The following is a 5,000-nucleotide window of genomic DNA, read 5'->3' on the forward strand; positions in this document are numbered from 1 at the left end:
CCCACCTCGCCACGCGCCTCTCTTTATCGAGAGCGGGGAGCGCGGCGGGCAGAAAAAAAAAAAAAAAAATGGGGCCGCGTGTCGGTACGGCATTGCCCGGCGTGCCGTGCGGAAGGATCCACCGTGATGCGGTGGGGGCGAGGCCGTGATGTGATAGGGGGTGGTTGCGGGGGTCCCCGCCCCTCCCCACTCCCACACCTTCACGGACGCCCCTGAAAAAAAAAAACATAGCGCGTGGGATTCCGTTCCGCCCGGATGAGAAAAAAAAAACAACAAACCAACCATTTACGTCCACCGCGGTCGTGTATTTTCACAGGTACCTAGCGCAGCGTCCTTCCCTGGGCGGGAGGGACGAGGCGGTGGTTTGAAGACTCGAGCGACGGCTCCTTGCGCGTGACGGGGGGGGGTCGTCGGCATGGGAGAAGGGCGCGGGGACGCTGCCTCCCTCGCCCGGCGAGACTCTCTATCTATCTCTCTCCCCACTCTCTCCCAAACCGGGATGGGTGTGCGTGCGTGTGCGGGGAGCCTCCTGGGCAAGAGCGCCTGGACCCTATATATATTTTCCATCCCTCCCGTGTGTTTATGGTCGACCGAGTGGCGGTGGCGGACACCGTACAAGGTGCACGCCGCCGCGCGATAACAAAGCCTTTACGCTCGCGCGTGACTCTTAGCGGTGGATCACTCGGCTCGTGCGTCGATGAAGAATGCAGCTAGCTGCGAGAATTAGTGTGAATTGCAGGACACATTGATCATCGACACTTCGAACGCACCTTGCGGCCCCGGGTTCCTCCCGGGGCTACGCCTGTCTGAGGGACGCACGTATCCGTCAATCGCCTCGGCGTTTGTGTGTTTTTTTTTTTTTTTTTTTTAAAACAACCAACACGCGGAGCGCGCGGCCAGGGGTGCTCGCAGGGTCTCTTGTATGACGCGCCGGGAACGGTTCGTTCGGAGCAGGCTCGTGCGTCACGGACCCTACGTCCCCTCAAGAGCTGACCCAGAGGTGAGAGGGGGGCTCAGAACTGCGCGGAAGAAGGACGAGAGCCGCCGCGGGGTGGCTTTCGTGTGTCGTTTTTTCTGTCTGCGGAAGGAGGCTGCCCGCTCGCGCCGAGACCTCCCGCCAGTTCCGTTCCCCTTTAACCCGTCTCTAGGCGGCGGCGGCAGAGGAGTCACCGAACCTCCTCCTCCTCCTCCTCCGCCGTTACCCATCTTTCGGCTACGACCTCAGATCAGACGTGGCGACCCGCTGAATTTAAGCATATTACTAAGCGGAGGAAAAGAAACTAACCAGGATTCTCTCAGTAACGGCGAGTGAAGAGGGAAGAGCCCAGCGCCGAATCCCCGCCCTTGCGGCGGGCGCGGGAAATGTGGCGTACGGAAGACCGGCTCCCCGGCGCCGCTCGGGGGCCCGAGTCCTTCTGATCGAGGTCCAGCCCGCGGACGGTGTTAGGCCGGTAGCGGCCCCCGGCGCGCCGGGTCCGGGTCTTCTCGGAGTCGGGTTGTTTGGGAATGCACCCCAAAGCGGGTGGTAAACTCCATCTAAGGCTAAATACCGGCACGAGACCGATAGCGGACAAGTACCGTAAGGGAAAGTTGAAAAGAACTTTGAAGAGAGAGTTCAAGAGGGCGTGAAACCGTTAAGAGGTAAACGGGTGGGGTCCGTGCGGTCCGCCCGGAGGATTCAACCCGGCGGGCTACCCGACGGGCAGCGGCCGGCCGCCACCGGGGTTTCAGGTGCCATCCCTCCCGCCCCTCCCCCCCGCCTCGCGGCGGTCAGGGGGGGGTCGGCGTGGGGGAACGCCCCCTGTGCGGCTCCGGCCCCCGCAGGACACATTTCCTCCGGCCGCGTTGCACCTCGACCGGCTCCGGGTCGGCTGGGAAGGCCGGCGGGGAAGGTGGCTCGCCGCCCTTAAAAAGCGGCGCGTGTTAGAGCCCCCCGGCAGCAGCTTCGCCGTTTTACCCGGGGCCGAGGGAGACGACCGCCTCCGCGCCCTCTCTTTTTCCCCGGATCCCCGACCGCCGCCTCGCCTCCCCCCGGGGGTGGGGCGCACGGAGGGGGGAAGAGGGACGGGGCCCCCCGCCCCCGGCGCGACTGTCAGACGGGGCGGACTGTCCTCAGTGCGCCCTGACCGCTTCGCGCCGCAGGGCGGGGGAGGCCCACGACGGGCCCCAGGGGTCCGCGGCGATGTCGGTGACCCACCCGACCCGTTTTGAAACACGGACCAAGGAGTCTAACGCGCACGCTAGTAAGAGGGGACGAGCGGCGAAACCCTGCGGCGCAATGAAGGTGAGGGCTGGCCTCTCGCCGGCCGAGGTGGGATCCCGTCGCCGACGCCGCCCGCCCCCTCCCCTCCTTTTTTTTTTTCCTCCCCCCCCTCCTCTCTTTTCTTTCCACCCCTTCGCGGGGGTGGTTGGGGAGTTGTGGGGGGTGGGGGGTGGGGAAGGAGAAGGTTGGGGCGGTGGGGAAAAACGAGCGGCGACCCGGCACGGCGGGCGCACCACCGGCCCGTCTCGTCCGCACCGTCGGGGAGGTGGAGCGTGAGCGCGCGCGATAGGACCCGAAAGATGGTGAACTATGCCTGGGCAGGGCGAAGCCAGAGGAAACTCTGGTGGAGGTCCGTAGCGGTCCTGACGTGCAAATCGGTCGTCCGACCTGGGTATAGGGGCGAAAGACTAATCGAACCGTCTAGTAGCTGGTTCCTTCCGAAGTTTCCCTCAGGATAGCTGGCGCTCTCCGACGCAGTTTTATCCGGTAAAGCGAATGATTAGAGGTCTTGGGGCCGAAACGATCTCAACCTATTCTCAAACTTTAAATGGGTAAGAAGCCCGGCTCGCTGGCTTGGAGCCGGGCGTGGAATGCGAGCCGCCCAGTGGGCCACTTTTGGTAAGCAGAACTGGCGCTGCGGGATGAACCGAACGCCGGGTTAAGGCGCCCGATGCCGACGCTCATCAGACCCCAGAAAAGGTGTTGGTTGATATAGACAGCAGGACGGGGAGTCACGTGATGCCATGAGCGAGTGAGGACGTCTCCTCGTTCGCTCCGGGGCAGCCCTGCCGAATCGCGCTAAATTGCTGACACCCTGCCGACCCGATCACTGTGAGAGACTCCTGGTACGATCACAATATATATGGACCGCTACCTTACCCGATCCCAGGAGTCGATGCAGCCGAAATTGGCGAAGAAAACCGGACCACGTGCAAGACCGGTGCAGCCCAAGATGGCGGCGAGTCCCGCGGCGGCGGTATCCAGCCTGACCGAGTCGGCCCTGAGCGATATTAAAACGGCGCTCTCGCAGGTTTTGGGGCCCCAAATGGAGGCACTCACCACCCAAATTGCTAACTTAGAGACTTTGCTGGCTACAGCGGCGGCTCGCACTACAGAGCTAGAAGGACGAGTGTCTGACTTGGAGGATTCCTCGACGGCGCGGGACACAGACATTAGCACGTTGCAGGCGCAGGTTAGAGCTCAGAATGAGAAGATTGATGATTTAGAGAACAGATCTCGTCGCTCTAACCTGCGTCTGATGGGCATTCCAGAGACGTTGCCGGAGAGAGCCTTACCAGAATTGCTGGAGACCTGGCTGCGGGACGAGTTCACTTTGAGACCTTTGCTGGGGCCCTTATGCATAGAACGGGCACATCGGCTGGGACCCCGACCTGGCCTAGACAGGCGCCCGCGTGTGGTGATACTGAAATTGTTAAATTTCCAACACAAAATTGAGCTGCTGCGCCAGTACAGAGCCAAGAAGGATGACCTGAAATATGATGGTCAGCCTGTCCGACTGAGCCAGGACTTCTCCATAGCTTTGCAGGACCGGCGGCGACCTTATTACCCTTTATGTGCACGCCTGGCGGATCTGAAACAGCGCTTTCAATTCAACTACCCAGCTACGTTGAGAATTCACAGCAATGGAGTCTGGAAAACTTTTCAGACCCCAGAGGAGGCAGATGCTTTCATGCAGCAGCTGGGCTCCCCGAAGCCGGGAGCGGATTAACCTGGGTTTGGATACAGGCTGAGTAGGGTTGGTGTTTGCATATGACTCTTGTGCTAACTGCTGTTTGCAGGGACAGTGTTTTTCATGTATTATGGTTGAAGACAGATAATTGAAGGTCAGGGTTGCCCTGGGGGGTGACAATTTCTGTGACTCTAGTTCCTCCAGATGGGGGTTCTGGGAGTAGTTCGTGGGGATGATGGGATTGGGGATTTCTTGGGGGCAGCAGCGGTATGGTTCGGGGATGTTTGTATGTATATTGCCTTTTCTGTTTTATTGAACGGTTTCCAGCGGAGAGGGTGGTCTGCTTGGGAGTGGATTGTGTGGTCTCGGGGCGAGGCTGGGCGTCCCGGGACTCTTCATACTACTGGAAGTGGTATTATTGACGGGAGGGACAGGGATCCTTACGGGTGATCGTAATTTACGTATTCTTTCCTGGAATGTTTCAGGAATAACGTCTCCGGTTAAACGCACTAAAATACTTTCCCAATTGAAACATCACTCTGCAGATATAGCTTGCTTACAGGAGACTAGGCTTACTGATAGTGAACACCGGAAACTTCAGAGAGGATGGGTCGGAGATTTACACTTTGCTTCTGCACCCGGGAGGAGAGCTGGGGTGGCCATATTGATTCGCAAGGGCTTCTTAGGCTCGGTACGGGTATTGCGACGTGACCCTCAGGGTAGGTATCTATTGGTAAGGGTGGAGGGACCTGGCGGGATATTCAGACTATTGGTGGGATATGGTCCAAATAGCTATCAACATGCATTTTTCCAGAATTTGGTGAATATTTGTGTGCAAGATCTGGGCTGCCCCCTAATTTTGGTGGGCGACCTAAATCAGGTACATAATCCCACTATGGACCGCTCTGGGTCGACGAGTATGCCTAGAGTGAAACAAACGAAGGGCATCCCCTATTTGTGTAGAGCCTTGGGGTTTGTGGACCCCTGGAGACTATTACATCCATCTGAACGGGATTATACGCACTAGTCTAGAGCACACGGTTCTTT

At 59.2% G+C, this 5,000-nt stretch overlaps 1 non-coding gene and 1 pseudogene across 1 annotated transcript; both read left to right on the top strand.

The window, feature by feature from the left end:
- Positions 1-662: 662 nt before the first annotated feature.
- On the top strand, positions 663-816 carry LOC117366260. Its single transcript, XR_004540535.1, has one exon. It is a non-coding gene; the product is annotated as a 5.8S ribosomal RNA (ribosomal RNA).
- Positions 817-1,216: 400 nt separating this feature from the next.
- Positions 1,217-5,000, top strand: part of LOC117366254 — a 9,603-nt pseudogene continuing 5,819 nt past the window's right edge.

Source organism: Geotrypetes seraphini, chromosome 8 (genome assembly GCF_902459505.1).
Source record: "Geotrypetes seraphini chromosome 8, aGeoSer1.1, whole genome shotgun sequence".
Classification (NCBI taxonomy): Eukaryota; Metazoa; Chordata; class Amphibia; order Gymnophiona; family Dermophiidae; genus Geotrypetes; species Geotrypetes seraphini.